Source organism: Tursiops truncatus, chromosome 3 (genome assembly GCF_011762595.2).
Source record: "Tursiops truncatus isolate mTurTru1 chromosome 3, mTurTru1.mat.Y, whole genome shotgun sequence".
Taxonomy (NCBI): domain Eukaryota; kingdom Metazoa; phylum Chordata; class Mammalia; order Artiodactyla; family Delphinidae; genus Tursiops; species Tursiops truncatus.
The window spans coordinates 48,371,362-48,392,149 of NC_047036.1; the positions used below are offsets into that span (position 1 = coordinate 48,371,362).

The 20,788-nt window shown below is 40.6% G+C and overlaps 1 long non-coding RNA gene across 2 annotated transcripts in view; it reads left to right on the top strand.

The window, feature by feature from the left end:
- The window catches only part of LOC141278187 (uncharacterized), an 88,060-nt gene that overhangs the window by 34,217 nt on the left and 33,055 nt on the right, over nucleotides 1–20,788 (top strand). The window contains exons 1-2 of one of the 2 annotated variants that reach the window (XR_012330530.1): nucleotides 2,874–2,946; nucleotides 8,914–9,008. This is a non-coding gene — a long non-coding RNA (uncharacterized lncRNA). Of the gene's footprint in view, nucleotides 1–2,873; nucleotides 2,947–8,913; nucleotides 9,009–20,788 lie in introns of those variants that run through there. The other variant, XR_012330531.1, reaches the window with a different exon arrangement.

The following is a 20,788-nucleotide window of genomic DNA, read 5'->3' on the forward strand; positions in this document are numbered from 1 at the left end:
CCTGAGCCACACAGTGAAGAGCTGACAGCCAGCCAGGGCAGCTCAGAGCCTCTCAGAGAACCTGGTGGTGGGCAGTGGGCAAGGAGAGCAGTGCAGGGAAAGGAGATGGGCAAGAGGCCGGGAATAAAGGGGGAAAGGGAGCAGAGTGCTGCTGATTTCAGGGTGAGCAGAGGATCACCTATCTAGTGGATGGCCAGGAAAGTGAGATGGCATATGCCAGCCAGTGCAGCAGCTGCTAGATTGTATTGTTAAGTGTTCAGTAAATGTTATTTTATCTTTTTCCTTTTTCAGAGCTGCCTCCTGCCCCTGAGATCAGGGCGCGGGTCTGTCTTCTTTGATGGGACAGATCTCTTGGCTTGTCTGTCTCTCCTTCCTCTTTCTGGGCATTGCTCCCCCCCCCCCCCACCAATCACATGTTTATGAGGATAGCCATTTCCTACAATGTCCCCATGGGTCTTGGGGGGATTCAGAAAGGGTATCTATTGGAGAAAAACAGCTACTCTGGCCTGGGAGATTTTTTTTTTTCTTTTTTTTTTAGCCTGGGAGATTTTTGACTTTGTTTTTCATGTGTGTTTGTTTTTATCAAAGCAGCTAATCTGCTACTGACCAGATACAACTGCATTTGGATACTGCACTGGGGCCCAAGGACGTCCCAGACCACTGCCTGGGCATGCCAATTTCTCATAACAAATTAGAAATCAATGATAGCAGCTTCCCTGCTAAGTAAAAAACAATTACATAATTCCTTCTGCACCACTGCATTAGGCAGATTTTTTTTTTCTCTTTTCCTGAACATACAGTAAGTCCCAAGTGGTTTAAGCCGCCATGGTGCCTCTTCTTTAAACAAATATGAAATCACTACCAAATTTAAATAAAAAATAAATTCCGTGTTGTGCTAGGAGATTCTCCTGCCAAAAACTCTCACACAATTAACACACTAGCAGAATGTGTTGCTAATTTCATGCCACTGAAGTCTTTTCTCCTTCAGAATATAGAAACAAAATCGGGTCAGAGCTCCAATAATAACAGGATTTTGCTAAAATATACAGCCCTGTGTTGCAGCTATGTTGTAGACATGGGCGAAAAGTAGAATCACAGTGGTGCATGAAATAGCTTCCTCCTGCAAATAGAACTGGAGGAATTTGTATCCAGCTTCTCTGCACCAGGAGAGAGAGACAGAGTTCAGAGTTGTCCGGTTCTGTGGGAAAAAGCCTCATTATCAATGTTTGTCCAGCCACATACTTATACAAGGGAGGCACACTCCAGGCACAGAACTCAAGGATGCAAAGCCAGTAAATCCTAGAGTTCTAATGCCCCCCTTTTTTCTCTCAGACTCCCTTTCTCCAGCCTGGGCTTCCACCTCTTAGCATCCTTATGCAGGGCCTGGTCTTTTCCATAACAAAAACAGCGATAATGAAAATATTTTGGCAGCATTCAGGGCTTTTCACGTGGTGACCCTGACCTCCAAATCCATTTTCTTTATTCTTAACCTGACCTTGGCATCCATTCTCCCTGGCGTTCAATCTTAGTTACAAAATCCTGAACTTCAGGAGACCTTCCCTCCTCCCCCAGATAACCAAGGCAGGCCACACTGGTGAAGCTCCAGAGAGGAGAGAGAGAGGAGGCTTCTCGACAAAGAAAAGTGAAAAAGAGACCCAGAAGCCCATGTGGTCTATAGGATTCTCATTTGCCCCAAATGCCATTAGCCCTGTTATTTACTCAGACAACAGAGGAGGCAGCCGTGTTGCCCGGCTTGCATGGGGGGCGTTGGATGACACCATGCGTCACCAGCCGGCACAGCCACTTAAACAGTGATACGTAAGGTAGAGCCTGTTACATTAAATCCGTCACCCACGGGTTCGCCAAGTGCAGGGACTGGAAAAATTGGGCACGTCTCTCCATTGCTGCCTGCATTGAGACTAAGAAGGGAATGAACTGAAAACAGAAAGTGCCAATTTCAGCACACACGTTAAAAAGAGAAGCAAAGAATAAAAGGAAAAGAAAGCATTTCTCGGACTGGGTGGGGGAGGGGTGGCGGCAAGGGGGAGGGTTTTTTTTTTTAAACATCTTTATTGGAGTGTAATTGCTTTAGTTCCTGCTGTATAACAAAGTGAATCAGCTATACATATACATATATCCCCGTATCAAGGGGGAGATTTTTAAAGACTGCTTTTCAGTACTCTTGTGCATTTACTATGAGAGTAAGTACCCACAGAAACAAGAGTTCGGGGTCATCATACATTTAGGAGGAGAAGTTAGCTGGCAGGGGCTATTTTTCTGCAAATTAGTTTTCTCTCAAGGGTAGGAGCAGAGGAAAATGAATTGGAGATTTTCAATAACCGCGTATCGTTTGGCTGGTTGTGGGAGCTCTGAACTGATGCTCCAGGAAGTCTTTCCAGGCCTTCCTTTTAAATGGGCCAGGATGGGAAGCCTCCCACAGCTGTTGATGAGTGTCCTGTAGGGACAGCCATGGGGACAGCAGTGTGGCCCCATAAAACGATGGTCCACAGAACGTCGGCTCCACTTGGCAAGAAAGGCATGGACTGCTGGTCATTACCACTGAGAACAGGGCTGGACAGGTGGCCAGGCAGGACAGTGAGACGAGGCAGGGTCCAAAGTCTGTGCTGGTCACAAAGAACTGAGGCAAGGGCAAGGATGAAAAACACAACAATGTGGCAGGAAAGGATAGACCAGCTTTCCTTGGGCGGGGCCGGGGGGTGGGGAGTTGTTTATAAAGTGAAAATGAATGAGTTCATTGAAAAGCATGTGTGTCTCATTGTTTTCAGGTCCAGAGCCTGACTGGAAAGCTCAGCGTCATGCTCATCCTTCAGACGTTTTCCTGTTTTCACTCTGGCATTTACAAATGCTGTATCACCTAAACCAGGGTTCCTCGGTTTCCCCTGGAATCCCCTAATGGCAGAAAGGCCAAGTTCAGAGACTCTGGAGGTAGAGTCTGAAACTCCTCCACAAAGGAGAGACTTCTTTGAAGTCTTGTATTTGTTTATTCCTTTTGAAAGTAGCTTAAATCGATATATTGTGCAGTAGTAGAAATATTTAAAGTTAAAAATAACATTTTAAATTCCTCTATTTCCTCAGTTCTAAGAGGTAGCTCAGTCTATCTCAGAAAAAAAGGACACCCACCCGTCTAATGCATCCTTTGAGTGTGAGAGGCATTCATGCGTATTTCCAACGCTTAAAGCATGAATTAGAAAAATCTGTGTCATAAAATCAAGAAAAATGGAAACGTTAGGAAGTAACAACAAGTCTGATCTGTGGTTCCAGACACACTGGGGCAGACTCCAGTTTGCAAAGCATTATGGAGGAGAAAGTTATTATAAAGTGATGAAAAACAGACTTCCCTGGTTGTAACCACCTCGTAATAAAAGTGAGTGTCTCATTCACACTGGTGCTGTCAGAGTGCAGTGCAGACCCAGGCACACAGCAGGTGCTCAATAAATATTTAGTGAATTGAAAGTTGTTGATAGCACTCCAAATTCATTCTCCCCTTTGGGTAGCCTGTGACAGGGTGTTGAGTGTGGGAGGGGACATTTACTCAGGCAGTGTGACAGGCTGCCCTTCCTGGGAGGGCAAAGCAGTTTACAGTAGCACGTGGTAAGGGCAAGGTGGGAAAGAGAAGTCAGTTCTTCTCCTGTCTCTGCTGTGCCTTCCCTGTTGGAAGGGCGGAGAAGGCCCAGTGGGGTCCTTGCCTAAGGGGCTGCTCACTTTGGTGCCTTTGGCCTTGTCGTAGAAAGAAAAACCTTAGAACCGAAGACATACTCCAAAGTGCGATGATGAAAAACACGGCTATTACCTTATCGTGAATTCATTGTATATTAAGTAATTCACAAAGCAGGTCACTGTAATTCACAGTTTACTTCCCCTCTTCCTCCCCTATCCCACCACCTGCAGTGGCCACTTTCTAGTGCGTAGCTCGCTTAGCACAGGTAATCAAACTTGGGTCAAAGTGAGCAGAATCATCTTAAGTCAGTGTTATGTGATATTGGCTCAACTTTTTGTTAAAACTGATTATTTGTAAAAATGACTCAGATTTTAGGGTCAAACCAGAAGGAGCAGAAAATGAAAAGAAGTAAATGATGATTTCAAGTTTAAAACATAAGGCAGAAATGCACACATTTATTTTGTTCAGTAAAAAGCAAAGCTAGTGATTGTTAAAATGAAAATGCAGTGTTTTTCACTTGAAGAAATCCCAAACTTGTAAAAATAGTTAAATTAGAGGGTAATGTTTTTAATCATAAAAGGATTTTGCTCTCTACAGTAATTCATCCTATGGTTCCAACTTCCTAGAAGAATTTAAAGTGCTATTTAATCTCTCTTCCCCCACAAAAATTTATATGCCACTTTTAAAAACCAAATGTATGACATTTGAATATATTTCAATATAAATAAAACACAGAACACCTATATTCTTGATTTAAGATTGCTTTCCTGAAGTATAGAAGCTTTGAAATTCTATCGTATTTACTCACTCAGGTTTTCATTCAAAAAACATTCATCAAGTCCTAACATATGGCAGGCATAGCACTAGTTCTGGGGATAGATCCTGATCTTCTGACACTTTTCTCCATGGCTTCCATCCACTCTGTCCCCCAGGTGCTAGGTGAAATCGTGGATCTGATCCACCGGAGAAGGGGGTAATTATATTAGGATGACAAATGCCCTTCAAGAATAACACTGAAATTGAAGCTATGGTAAACAGTCAAAATAAACTTTAAGTCAGAGGCTGAGGAACTTTTGTTCATGGAAATTGGCCTAAAGCAGTGGCTCCTGGACCCGCAGCATAGGCATCACCTGTGAGCATGTTAGAGCTGTAAAGTCCTGGACACTGGCCCTAATCTACTGAGTCAGAGTCTCTGGGGATGGCGTTTAAGAAATTGTGTTTTGGGCTTCCCTGGTGGCGCAGTGGTTGGGAGTCCGCCTGCCGATGCAGGGGACCACGGGTTCGTGCCCCGGTCCGGGAACATCCCACGTGCCGTGGAGCGGCTGGGCCCCATGAGCCATGGTCGCTGAGCCTGCGCGTCTGGAGCCTGTGCTCCGCAACGGGAGAGGCCACAATAGTGAGAGGCCCGCTTACCGCAAAAAAAACCAAAAAAAAAAAACACAAAAAAGAACAAAGAAATTGTGTTTTAACAATACTCCCGCTGCTTTTTATGCATGTTAAAGTATGAGAATCACTGCCCTGAAGTTAATCAGGCTTCACCCAGGCAAAGCTCCTTAAGAGGCTTCGTTCACATCCTAATAGTATTGCCAATTGAATTCTATCACTTGCCTGCAATATCTCTCGTTCAATCTTCAAAATCACACAAGCATCTCCCAACCAAGTCATTTATGCAGAGCTCCAACTCCGGGAGAAAAGTAGCAAATTCTCAGTGATGATCAAAGGGGAAAATACTCGGACAGGTAATTTTAGGCAACAGCTATGGATCACTGTGTACAATAACGAAGTTGAGCAGTTGGGTTTGGAAAGCCACAGCGCAGATAATAATTAACCCACAAAGTCATCATCTTGTAAGTCCCAAAGCTAATGATTAAAATAAACCTGAAACAAATGATTGTTTAACTTTTAAGCTGTGCTTGTTTTAGCCACAGTGTACTTCAGGTGTGAGCTTCTGGGAATTCCTCCTGTCTTCTGAGATTGGTTTTAGGACAAGGGCATGTGTCCATTTTTCTGCCTCTCCTACCCCTGGGAAGGTTGCTTGAGTATCACAAAATACCACTCCAGCATGGGTTGAGGAAGTTGGCTGGGTTGCTCTTCGTGCTTAGCACTGGGGTGCTTCAAGCCCCAGAATTTAGTCTGCAGCTGTGGTGGGCTTCAGCCATATTGAATCCTATATAACCTTGGAGGCTGAGATGCATGCTTCGTTTTCATGCAGCTTGCTTTGCACTTTCATTGGCGGTTCATTATTGCAAAGCATGGCGTCCCCCTCCCCCACTCGCCTCTCCACCCAAAGAAGTGAATTAATAACTAGAAAACGAGACAGAAATGAGATCTAGAAGAGCCTGGGCTTCTGAATGTCACTGTGAGCAAACAGCAGTGGAGAGAAAAGGTTCCTTTCCATCTTTATGTGCAGTGCTGTCTGTGCATTGACTTGTTTCCTGACACATGAGCCATGGCTTGAAAGGAATTCAGGCCCCAGCAAATTTTGCATTGCGCTTCAATGTGGCCTCTGGGATTGAATAAGGGCAAATCTATTATACTGTTGCCATGGAGACCCTGGCACAACTGCTGATAAAGAGTGTCTGATGTTTGGTAGGCCTCATAGCATGGTACATACCATTTAAAGGACGATGTGTGTGTGTGTGTGTGTATGTGTGTGTGTGTGTGTGTGGTTTAGCATGCATGTGTGAATCTGTAAGAGAGCAAGTGTGCCTGTGTGTGTGGGAGGAGTGACTGGGGGAGGTGGAGTGGAGATTAGGGTACAGTGGGGAAGGAGGGAAGAGAGACTGGTGTGGCATACCATGAAGGAATGTTCTGTATTTTTACAAAGAATTTGTAAATACTTTCTTGCCTCTAAAAAAATTAATCCTGCCTTCTAAGAATCTACACATTAAACAGATGGGGGCAGCAGAAGATACACAGACTCTCCCCTTGCTCTAGCAAAATTAGTCTCTAATTCATCTGAAAGAGAATTAAGCTAATACAATAAAAGTGAAAATGCGCTCTTTTGCGTCCTTTGATGAATGCTGCCTCCGTTCAGCTTGTCTGTCTGAGGATCAATAGTGTGCCTGTAAGGATTGCCAGCGTTTGCTAAAGCGGGCTAGCAAGATGATGGATTTTAATCATTAAAATGATTTTATAACCATGAAACAAAGAAGGCTGATTGTCCTTTCACATGCATGATCTCAGTTTTGCTGTTATTGATTTTGCCAGTCCTAAATTCACTTCCTGTCTTGAAGGCAAATCTTATCCTCTCCAACTTCCATCCCACACATCCATTTCTGCCTCCCAGTGATCAATATGGGCAACTTGCATTTTTTTTATTGGTGCCCTTTTCCCCATTAGCCTCAGACCCAGAAAGGGATGGCACGTTAAGCCTGAGCCAAGCCTCCTGGTCCGCATGGTTTGGGGCCAGGCGTCTTGGGCTGAATCACCTACAGGATGCAAGCTTTAGAGTGCATGGCTGTAACAATGGGAGGCCGGGCAATCTGCGACAGTTGATAGGATTATTATTATTACAGAGTGCAAAAAGCTTCTGCTTTCTTTTCTGCTGCTTTGCAGACCTCATAAGGCTTCTCTGTGATTTCTGCATAGTTAATTTGTCAGTTTATAAATTACCACATTATGTTAACGCTGAATGCTTCAAAACACAAATATATGCACAGAGGGCCTGAATATTTGAAGTGTTTTAGTACTATGGGGAAATAATTTTGTTGTCAAGCTGTGGCAGATATAGAACTGCTAGGGGATACATGGCCATTTCATCAGGACTGTGTCGATGATGGCCTGTGAACATCCAAGGGGGAAAATCATCTTTTATCACTATTGTGTACCGTGCCGGTCCAGATGGAGGATAAAACATGCATGAGTTGCCCGCAGCTCTGAAAATAATTATACTCATTTGCCAGAAATGTAGAAAGTGCATCCAACCAAGTTACCACCCATCATAGTGACACTCCGTTTGCATACTGATGAAGTTTAAAGCCAGAGACAATGGTGTTGGTATCAGTAGCTGGGGGGGTGGGGTGGGGGTGGGGGGCTGGGTACCGCCAGTGCCGTAGGATTAATAGCGCCATCATTTTATATTATGCAGCATTTCACTTATGCTGCATATCAAAAGACTACTGCCTCTGAGGTTCACCTCCCTGTTTATAAGATTACAATTTGCTTTAAGACTCCAAACATAAGCATGGATTCTTTTCAGGTTCCACAAATGAATGCAAAAATATCTGTGTTCGATAAAGTGCCTAGAACATAATTATGGGTAAATATGTTTGGATGCCATTATAAGTGCTTGCATGTGTGTGTATGTGTTTGTGAGTGTGGGTGGGTATATACTTACCCACATGCACACGCGTGATTTTGGAAGACTGCAAAGGAATATGAGAAGATAATATGTGCATGCTTAAGTCCTGGTACTACTGCAGAGTCATTGATGAATGGGTTTTTAAAATGTAGAAAGAGAATGAATACAAGTAGGACCCAAGAGAATAATTCTTTATATTGCAATCAGCTTAGCTTATATGTTCTTGCTTTAATCATAGAAATCAGCAATAAAAAACAGAGACTTGGTTATTTAATTCTTACTGAGTAAAAGAGAATGTCTTATAATGGCCCTCTAAAATATTACAGAATATTAAATTATTTTGATATGCCTCTCATTTTTAGACAACTATAAAATAATCAGCACAGCCATTGCCAGAAGATTAAAAGATTTCTTTAAATTTTTGAAGCCAATAAATGTACGTATATAAACCAAGAAGGGGCACTTTTCTGATGGAACCCTGAATTCTCATAGGTGTTCCACAGTTTGAAAATAGCACAATCATGATGTTGTCGCAGTGCTTATTTTTAAGTAATGATTTTAATTAAACCCTCTAAAAAGGAAACAACTCTGTACCTCTTTTATATGGTCTGTACTCTGATGGTTACACAAGTGCAGTTTCCCATTTTACTCTGGTGTCATGGGGGCAAGGATAACAATTTCCATCTCATCACAGGAGAGAGACACTATACTTCACTCTGCACAAGGCTCCAGTGTAATCAGAAGAAGGATTTTACACTATAAAATTACAATAAAATAACTGAGGAAAAAGTAGTTTCAACAGAAGTGTGGTTCAGAGACAAGGACATAATGCAGGGTAGCACAGAATATTTTTATATGGCAACAAATATAGATTTTTTTCCAACCAACTGGGCCAGACTGGACTAATAGATTTTTTTTTTTTTTTTTACAGATTTTCCAGTTCTGCTTCTCTTAAAATGGTCCTCGAAACATGGAGGGAACAGGGAATTCTCACAGCTCAACCATGAGTAGTTGAAAGAGAGTGAGGTAAGCAAGCTAGGACCCAGCAAGACTTTCTCACGAGTAGGTGACAGGATGTATTCTTGGGAAACTGAGCACAGAAAGAGGTAGATTTACAGAAATGATGCTTCCGCCTTCTCTTTCCTATGATATTGTATTGGCTGTAATGATAATATTATACCACTGGGATAATGCTAAAGACCTTAGGAGAGTCCTGAAACTGTCAAGATCTGAATTCTTTCAGGGAAGTCCCAGGAATGCTTAGTGGACCAGAAACTTCTGGGAAAAACAGGTGATATGTTTACAATGAGAAATTTGACCGATTTTCTGGTTTGCAAAACTGTTGTTATTGATTACTTTTTACATGCCTGAAGTTCTTCTCATAGTCCCAGGTGTCAAAGGAGAAAGAATGAACAAAGAGATAGACACAAACATGAGGCTTTGCCAAGGAGGTAGATGTGATAAGAATGGACATTTTAAAAATGCTTTATTATGTGGCAGATGTGTGTGTGTGTGTACACACACCCATATACACATGCATATATATAACCGTCAATTCTTATAAAAAATTAAAGGATAGATAAATTAGAGTGATTTGAATGCCGTCTATCTGACTTCTCAGCCCACACTGTTTATATCATACCAGTGCGTGCTGGGCCTTCAAGAATCTGTCAGAAATACATAAAGAGCTAAATACTATGAGATGGGGCAGGTAAGGCCTCTGTGCTAAGTAGGGGATGAAGTTTAAAAGAAATAAAAGACAGTATTATCAATAAGAGATCTTGGTAATAACAGCTGAATATTTGAATGTTGTGAATGCTGCTGTTGTTCCCAGTGAAGAAGTAATCAGTATGTTTTTTTTTTAAATAATAACACACTTATGGGAATAAATAAATCTAGAAATAATTTTTTATAGGTCAAGATGTGAAGCACCAAACTGCCTTGTTGAATGCAAACAGTCCCATCTTTCTTTACCCTGTTGACAGTCTTCATTGTGTCAGAGATGTTAAAAATAAGGCTCTGCCTCTTCCCCTTTTCTTCCTGAACAATTAAGGTCTAAAGTTTTTAGGTGGTGCAGAGCAAGGTTGGCATCCACTCAAAAAAAGGGGAAGCCATAGTGGCCCAGACTGGGTGTCAGAGCCTGAGGGGACTGCAGCTGGTATAGAGTAGAAAGGTAGCTTAACATAGGGTATAAGACCTTGAGCAAGTTAACAAGTGTGGCCATACAGGGAATTGGCCCAGCGTGGGGAGTTAGAGCCCAGATAGAAGGAGGAGGGCATCCATGGAGGGTGGGACAACGTAGCACAGTGAGTCAGAGTCTAAGCACAATAAAGTGGGCATCCCTGTGTGAGGTAGCCCGGCATGGGGGTATCAGGGTCCACTTAGAGTTACAGGTTATCTATCCAGAGAGGTGACTGAGCATGGAGTGACAGACCCCACACAGGAGAGAATGTTAGTAGAAATAGTATATTGGTTACATACAGGGCTATTGATCAAATAAGTAAATACATTAAGGATAATGAGAGCCAGATTATTCATGGTTGGAGAAGGGAGTTATAACTATGGAAAGGAAAAAAACTAGAAAAAAATTTTGTGGTGTTGGTTTGGAATAGGAGATATCAGTGTGACTGATGGTTTTCAATATATATAAATAGATACAGAAATAAATATATATGTAACATATGTTCCTTGGCTCTGTCCACTGTGAGGACCAGGGAAAGCAGCTATCCAGTAGTGAGGAGTACACCTAGTGCCAAGATCTTGTTTCTAATACCATTCTTCACTGAACGGAGCCAGGACTCCTTGGAAAAATGGATGATTCCAGGGCTACAGAAGAGAAAAGACAATATGAGCCTGGATAGTCTTACTTTGCAAGTAAGGCAACTGAGGCACAAAGAGGTTAATAAATTTGCCCAACTCACACATCTAGTAAAATTGCTATTGAATTATATGTGGATGAGACAACTCTAAAGGAGTGAGAGGAAAAAAATATTAAAATCTAAAAATTAAAATGTTTCTGCACTCAGATTATTTGAAAAATATCTTTAAGTTCTAACTCCGCTTTAAAGAAACACAAAGTGAAAATCAGAGATGATGAATCATGACAGATTTACAACTGTGGAACTCTAATCAGGAGACTGAGTCACACAGGAAAACTCTCCATCAGACAAAATGTTTAAGGTATTTGCATACCACTTTTTGTGACTTTTCCCATTTTGATTGACTTTAGTAATTAACCAAAAACTCCTAGCCCTAAGCACCTGGGATAAAGTGTTCTACTGCCACTCGATAAAGCCTATTGCTATCTGCAGCAAAGTCAGTGATGCATGCCATGGACCATGTATGTGGCAGCCTGCGTGTAACTGAGTCCTGACACTCAGTAGCTGTGAAACCTTGCCTGAATCCGTAACTACTTTGTGTTTAAGTTTCTCTGTCTATAAAGTCAGGAACTTGGACCAGAGATCTCAGTGAGTTGTGGCATTTTATTCTGTTTTTCTCTCATTGAGGAAGCTGAATAAGCATTAAGAAATTCACCCAATGGTTAGTTTCAGGCTAATACATTCTGCCACATTGATGGGCTGTGTCCCAGCCAAGATGGCTGATTAGCTAATCAGGATCCTCCAGCTCTTGAGTGGACCTCAGGCTTGGATGGCTGTCAGCTGGCCATATGGGAAGGATGCATGAAGTGACATGCTGGAGATTGCAACTCTGAGCCACCAGACCAGTTTGTTAGATATGAGGCACCTTCTGAGATTAAAATCCCACCTTTCTTTTTCTCTTTTTCTTCTCCTCTCCCCCAATTTGGAAAATGTATTAATGCCTTTATCTCACTCAGATTACCAGGAATACTATGCACACTATTGTATCTCATAGTCTGTTGATCCACAGAGGATTTTTTTTTAGTGTAAACTTAAAAAAAAATTTTTTTGAAACAATCACAAACTTAACAGTGAAGTTGTGAGTGCAAAGAACTTTTTTCCTGAACCATTTGAAATACACACTATAATGTTTGGTATGAAGAGGCATCTGGTTGGCAATATTTTCCCTAAATTGTGAGGTTGTTGTAAGAATTAAATGGGTTACTGTATGTGGAAGGCAAAATAATAACCTCCACCCCTCCTGCAACTCAACATGGAAAGGGAGAAAACTGCAGGGAACCTTGCGATGTTGGTTTGGAATTGGAGACTTCAGTGTGGCTCATGGTTTTCAATATAAACAGATGTAGAAATGACTATAAATGTAATATATATTCCTTAGCTCTGTCAACTGTAAGGACCAGTAGTGATGAATATACCTGGTTCCCAGGTCTAATACCATTCTCCACTGAAAGGATTCAGGACTCCTTGGAAAAATGGCTGATCACAGTGTTGGGGCAGGAAAGTACAAGCTAAGCCCCAAATATCTTGTGCCTAAAACAAGGAAGCACTCAATGAATGATGGGGCTCTATCAAGCTAGTTTGAGGGTGATGCTACTGGAAAAATTGATGGCAATTTAAAGTAATTATATTAATAGATTATAATCCATGAATAAAATAGGATATTATGAGTCCTTACGAATGTAAAGAAAGAATGAATGAATTGAAAGTTGGATGAGGAACAAGGTTTTTACATATATATTCTATTTCATATTCTTTTCCATTATGGTTTATCACAGGATATTGAATATACTTCCCTGTGCTATACAGTAGGACCTTGTTGTTTATCCATTCTATATATAATAGTTTGCATCTGCTAATCCCAAACTCCCAATTCATCCCTCCCCCATCCCCTCCCCTTTGGTAACCACAAGTGAACAGGGTACTTACATAGTTTGAAAGTTACATAGTCACATCATCCTCACAAAATACTTAGAAACAATGAAGGAGAAAAAGAGTAGCTTTACAGTCTTTTAGATTCCACCTTAATCAGGTAATCCAAGTGAATATCATCAGTAGTCGTTCAAATAAAAACTGTACAATATCTGATAAGATGCATTGAAAGCATCACTTCATCACTTGTATTATATTCCTGAATAAAAAATGAGGAAATATTGGATAAATTCATATGGGGGAACATTCTACAAAATAACTGACCTGTAATCTTCAAAAAGGTCATGAAAGTCAAGAAGAGATCAAAGACCTATTCCAGACTGAAGGAAACTGAAGACACATGACAGTTAATTGCAATCTATGATTCAGAAGTGGATTCTTTTACTATAAAGGATGTCATCCAGACAACTGCCAAAACTTGAATGGGGTTTGAGGATTAGATGGTAGTAATGTACCATTGTGAGTTTTCTGATTTTGATGGTTATATTATGGTTATATAGGAGAATGTCCTTGTTTGTAGGAAATACATATCCTACTTCCTGGAACTTGTGAGTATGTTGCCTTACCAGGCACAAGAGACTTGGCAGATATGATTAAGTTAATATTTTGAGATGGGAGATTATAAGGAATTTTTCAGGTGGATCCTTATACAGGAAAGAGGGATCCTCAAAGTGGAAGAGGGAAGCAGGAAAGTCAGAGTCAAAGGAGGAGATGTGATGATGGAAGCAGAGGTTGGAGTGATGTGATTTCTGGGAGGGGGACGCAGCCGAGGAATGTGGGCAGCTTCTAGAAGCTGGAAGAGACAAGCAATGGATTCTCTCCTAGAGCCTCCAGAAAGAATGCAGCCCTGCAGGTACCTTGATTTTAGTCCTGTAAGACTCATCTTGGAATTTTGAGGTCCAGAACAATAAGGGAATACATTTATGTTCTTTTAAGCCACTAAATTTATGATAATTTGTTATAACAGCAACTGGGGACTAATACACATGAAGCACTTAGAATAGTACTTGGTACATAGTAAGCACAGACATTTGTGTCTTCTTGCTATTGTTGTTATTCAGTCTTTTCAAAGCATTCAGCTTAGCTGCAGTAATCAAAACAGTATGGTACTGGCACAAAAACAGACACATAGATAGATCAGTGCAACAGAATAGAGGGCCCAGATATAAACTCATGCACTTATGGTCAATTAATCTGCAAAAGGAGGGAAGAATATACAACGGAGAAAAGACAGTCTCTTCATTAAGTGGTGCTGGGAAAACTGGACAGCTACATGTAAAAGAATGAGATTTGAACATTCCCTCACACCATATGCAAAAATAAACTCAAAATGGATTAAAGACCTAAATGTAAGATATAAAACCATAAAACTGGGCTTCCTTGGTGGTGCAGTGGTTGAGAGTCTGCCTGCCATGCAGGGGATGCGGGTTCGTGCCCTGGTCCGGGAAGATCCTATATGCCGCGGAGCGGCTGGACCCGTGAGCCATGGCTGCTGAGCCTGCGCGTCTGGAGCCTGTGCGTCTGGAGCCTGTGCTCCACAATGGGAGAGACCACAACAGTGAGAGGCCCGCATACAGCAAAAAAAAAAAACAAAAAAACCCCATAAAACTTCAAGAAGACAACATTAGGCAGAACACTGTGACATAAATTGTAACAATATTTTTTTGGATCTGTCTCCGAAGGCAAAAGAAACAAAAGCAATGATAAATAAATAGGACCTAGTTAAACTTAAAAGCTTTTGCAGAGCAAAGGAAACAGCTGACAAAATGAAAAGACAGCCTACTGAATGGGAGAAAATAATTGCAAATGATATGACCAATAACAGGTTAATATCCAAACTATATCAACAGCTCATAGAACTCAATATCAAAAAAAGCAAACAATCCGATTAAAAAGTGGCAGAAGACCTGAATAGACATTTTCCAAGTAAGATATACAGATGGTCAACAGGCACATGAAAAAGTGCTTGACATCACTAATCATCAAAGAAATGCAAATCAAAACCACAACAAGATAGCACCTCACACCTGTCAAATGGTTATCATCAAAAAGTCAACAAATAACAAATGTTGGCAAGGATGCGGAGAAAAGGGAACCCTAGTACACTCTTTGTGGGATTAAAATTTGTGCAGCCACTATAGAAAACAGTATAGAGGTTCCTCAAAAAACTAAAAATAGAACTATCATATGATCCAGCTATTCTACTGCTACATATATATCCAAAGAAAACAAAAACACTAATTCGAGAAGACACAGCACCCCAGTGTTCATAGCAGCTTTACTTACAATGGACAGTATGGAAGCAACTTAAGTGTCCATCAACAGATAAATGAATAAAGATGTGGTATATACATACAATATTACTCATCCATTAAAAAGGATGAAATTCTGCCATTTGCAACAACATGGATGGGCCTAGAGGATATTATGCTGAGTGAAATAAGTCACAGAGAAAAAAAAATACTATATGTTATCACTTATATGTGGAATCTAAAAAATAAAACAAATGAATATTGATAACAAAACAGAAACAGACTCATAGATATAGACAACAAACTAGTTAGCAGTGGGGAGAGGGAAGGGGGAGGGGCAAGATAGGGGTCTGGGATTAAGAGAAACAAACTACTGCGTATAAAATAGGTATGCAACGAGAATATATTGTACAGCACAGGGAGTATAGCCATTATTTTGTAACGACTTTAAATGGAGTGTAATCTGTAAAAATATCGAATCACTATGTTGTATACCTGAAACTAATATAATATTGTAAATCAACTATTCTTCAATTAAAAAGCATTCAACTTAGTTTCATAGGATCAAGAATAGAATCTTTGCTTCTGTAGTTAGGTGGTGTTCGTTTATACAACATTTGATAACATCACATATCTGTAGCATGGGTGATAGGAATAGGTTTGTAAATAAACAAAATAGACTTCTGTAACTGTGCTGCTGCTTTTGCCTTTGCCCCTCCAGTTCTGCCCTGCTCTGGTCTCTAGAGGCTGACCACATGGACTTCATCTTGAGCTTTCTTGCCTCTGGCTTTATTTGTCTTCTACAGAGACACTGGGCAGACCAAAATGAGGGGGAGGAGTGAAGTCAGGGGATCTGTCCCCCCAGTTGCTGCCCTGTTTTCCAGTTGGTCAGCAGTGGCTGCCTTCCTCTTCCAAAGGCAACCGCTCCTGCTGGGCCTCCTCTGTGGCTCTCTCAGTCTCTGGTAACCTCTCCTTGCTGTTGCTCCTTCAGGCTTAGGGACAGTACGAGCTCCTAGCTGGTGCTGTCCGTGGTGCTTCATTATCCTTTATTGACCGTGCCTCTGCAAATTCACTGAGCTCTCCTCAGTTACCCTCCTCACATGCACTGTCCTGTGTGGATCATGACTGATACAGTATATACCCATACATCCCCTCAGCAGGGAGCACACATGCCCGGGAGTATAAATGCCTCAGTGGCTTAGCCATGAGTGGCCAGCACACCTTGGCCACAGAGGAAGAATGGAAAGCATCAGTCCAGCTTGTCAACATCCTCCAGCCAGAGCCCACCAGGAACACACTTGTAGTTGAACAAGTTGGGTTTAGTACTTGTTGTAGCAAAGGAAAAATCACACTGTGGGGAACGATGGTGGGGGTGTGTTTCAGCAAGAGAATGTTAGAAAGGACTTATAGGATGTGGGTTTGTGTTGGGGAGGGGTTAAGGAAGCAGGGCTTTGCTCTGAATTGGGTGCTGTGAGGAAGCAGGGGTAATTCTATGATTGTGTATCTCAATAAATAAACAATAAGAATACTAATACTAACTTGGTAGGGGAGATACCACAATCACCAAGAACTATTGATAAGGAGGCCAGAATAAACTGAAGATAAGCTGTAACTGGAAAAGTAGCATGAGTCACTCGTATTAGCTGGAAGAGGGGGGGGATCTTTGGTATTTTGTGGTTTGGACATTGTTCTTGGGGGGAATCTTTGGTATTTTGTGGTTCATACATTGTTCTTGTTTTCGTCTGTGTTCAGATACGATTGCAGAGTGGTCTTGCTTTTGTCTTGATCTCTCATGGTCACACAGTGGCCTTGTCTGATGTTGAAGTTCTCTGAAATTGTTTTTGTTCACCAGGAGAACACCAGGGCCTAGTGTCAGTGCCAGGACAGTCTCTAGCACAACCAAGGTCCAGCTGGAAGTCAGAGCGGGGGGCGGTACTTTTCTCTTTCTCGACTATTTTATGGAGGTTAAAGTATGATCTGCATTAGAATAACCCACAGAGCTTGTTAAAATGGAGATCCCAGGGCCCTGCCCCTGGATCTACTGAATCAATGGTGAATCAATGTCATGGGGTAGGGCCTGGAAGTCTGTATTTCTTATTACCAGCTGCATCATTCTGATGCACACCAGAATTTGAAGGCCACTGGTCTAAAAAGGGAGATGTCACAAATCCAGCTTCAAAAAACCCAGATTTGTGGCAGCCTTTTAGTGTGAGACATCAAGCACTAAGCTGTATGTTTAAATTTTCATTAGTGTCAAGTTCCAGCACCCTGAAGTTGTAGATTTTTAACTCAGGGGAAGCAGCCTCTGAATTTACAAGGTTATCTGTGCTTATACCTTGTGTGCCAGTTTTAGAAAAACCTCAGCTACGGAGGTCAACCTGTAAGTGACAAAAAAAGGGGCTGGTCACCTACTACCATAAATCAATAAAAGGTAAACACCAGTAGAAAGGCTGCTGCCAAACAGAAAAAAAGCCCAACAACAATAAGGAATTGCTTCCAAAGTCAGTGAGAACATTCACAAGGGTAAACCAAAATTCCAGAGACAGAGCTTTTGAAAGATGCATGACTGAAATCCCATTGAACAAAACAAACTATAGATCAGAAATGAGATGCCTTAACTGCAAAATGTCTAGTCAGATCACTGCAGATAAAAACACAATTTCTTCAAAGGAACATTCTCAAGAAAGACTACAAAGAAAGCAGAAATGAAGAAGGTAATTTATTCTAACACAACAACTAGGACAATATTTGGCATTTTCAAGTGTCAGAGAAAGAGCACCAAAAGTATAACTAAGACAGAGCCTAATAATGAACTGGACATTGAACCTGATTTTGAGTTACTAGTGAGATTCGACTCTTTAGGATGACAAGATCAAGGAGACTTGAGGCTCAGACATTACCACCAAATTTAGCTTCAAACACTTTTTTTTTTTTACCACTGAATTTTTCTTCTCTTCAGACGTGGAAGAACTGAGCTCACCACAATCAAATAACCCCACCTTTCCTAAGAGAAAGTTATGTAATGAGTCTTTTTAGCCTGAATAATGCTGTTTGCCTTAAAGTCTATTTTGTTTCAATCTCCACAGGCAGAGATTCTGCATCTGTAGCTCATTACCATTATTCTGATATTAATGTTACATTTCATCAGTTACTTGGGAGCAAGGTCAAATTTAGCAGCCAGATCTCCCCTTTAGTGAGGCCATCAAGGACATATCTGTCATCTCCCTTCCCAAGATCTACTCCCCATGCAAAAACCTTTGTGCTTGTGTTCCCTCTCTCTCCTCCTTCTTCCTTCCCTCCTCTCTCCACCTCCTCATCCTATCACAATATTACCAGTTACAAAATCGTGCCTGATTTAACCCCTGACTAATTTATTCCTTTTTACTTTCTTCTGAGAAAGGACAGATGGATTGACCTAGAGATTATCATACTAAGTGAAGTAAGGCAGACAGACAAAGACACGATATGACATCACTTATATGTGGAATCTAAAAAAATGATACAAGTGAACTTATTTACAAAATGGAAGTAGATTCACAGACATAGAAAACAAACTTGTGGTTACCAAAGGGGGAAGCAGGAGAGGGAGAGAGAAATTAGGAGTTTGGGATTAACACATACACACTACTGTATATAAAGTAGATAACCAACAAGGACCTATGTATAGCACAGGGAACTATATTCAATCTTATAATAAACTATAATGGAAAAGAATCTGAAAAGGAATATATATATATATATACACATATATATATACATATATATGTATTTATATATATTATATATATTATTATATTAATATATATTATACTATATAATATATAATGTTATATTAATAATATATATTATATATATATATCTCTCTCTGAATCCCTTTGCTGTACACCTGAAACTAACACAACATTGTAAATCAACTATACTTCAATTTAAAAAAATAAAATAGAAGATACCTTAACTCTAAAAAAAATAATAATCATTCCTATCTATTTCCAGAATTTGTCTCTGTTTCAGAGCTGTCAGCCAGTCCAGACTTCTCAAAAACTGTCTGTTTCATAAGAAACTCACCTGGAAAGTCTACCTTGATGAATGAATCTTTGACAATTGGCTCAGGTTTTATATTTCTTTATGAAAGTTTAGCTCAATTCCACAATTCATTTACTCAATTTTCTTCCTAGAATCAGTAAGTAAAAATTCAACTTCATAAACACAGCTGTACTTGGCAAATAAACTTAAGATAAAAAGGATCTGTTTAAAAACTTTCCAGAGTGTATTTATAAATTAACCTTGCTTCTCAACAGTTAAGATTAAATTAATCCAGTAATACTTTCTTAAATTTGATCTCTTTTTTCTTGAGATACTAAGCCTTGTGAAAATGCAAAACTCCCAGGAGGTGTAGCATTTTAGGTAGGCTACCACCAAACCCTGAATTTCTTTATATAGTTTGAGTCTATGCTTTTAAGTGCATAAAGAGTCAGAACCATACATCTTCCTGTTAATTTTTAAAATAATGACACTCTTTATCCATAAAAAATATGTTTTGCCTTAAAGACGAATTTTTTTTTTTTTTTTTTTTTTTTTGTGGTACGTGGGCCTCTCACTGCTGCGGCCTCTCCCATTGCGGAGCACAGACTCCGGACACACAGGCTCAGCGGCCACGGCTTACGGGCCCAGCCGCTCCGTGGCATGTGGGATCCTCCCGGACCGGGGCACGAACCCACGTCCCCTGTATCAGCAGGCAGACTCTCAACCACTGTGCCACCAGGGAAGCCCAAGACTAATTTTTTGATACAATATAGCCACAGTGGCTTACTCTTGATAAGAATTTGTCTAATAGATCTTTTCTCATCGCTTAACTTTCTGTCTGTCTGTGCTAGTATGTTTAGGTGTCTCTTTAATGCAACTGATTTTAAAATCCAATCTGAGCATCTTTGCCTTTTAATTGTTGAGTTTAATCCATTTATATTTATTGTAATTATACACATTCGTTTTTATTTTTCACCATGTTATTTTCTGCTTTCAACCAGCCATACTTTTACTTTGCTTGTTTCCCAACCTATATTCTTATATGAAGGGTTCATGTTATATTTATTCATATTATATATGTATTGAACCTTCACATTTCTACCTACCATGTTTCTTAACTACTCTTTCCTACTTTCTGTCTCTTTATGTTACTATAATTCACAATTACCCACTTTTGGATTTGTTTTTCCTGTCCTTAAAACTTTAGGCTCTGTGGTAGAAGTCCTGATTCCCAGAGGGTGACTGCTTTCACCAGGGGATATAGTAAGAGTCCTATTTTATTTTATACTATGGCTATCATTGAGCCACTTAGGTTTCTCATGTCAAGAGGACAGTAGGCAAAGGAAGTACACACCCTCCATACAGGGTTAATTTACATTGATTAGCAGGAGGAGGTACAGCAGCTGTTACATAAGAAAAAAGGGAAGAATATGTTTCACACTCAGTGAACAATTGGGGCATCTCTTGATGTTCTGTTGCCCAATGTGGATGGTCAGTGGATAAGTACACAATGGATAGACATGACCTCAGAAGGCCATGGTGATCAGAAGCTTAGACCCTCAGAGTTTCTACCGGTTAAATTGCTAAGATCATGAGAGGTAGTAGCCAAGGGTGAGGAGAATCTAGAATGGGTAGTGAGGAAAGGAGATGATGAAAACTGATTGTGCTCTTAAAACTAGTTGCAGCAGCAGGGATTGCTAAGTTTTTCCACTAACTTTCCCTA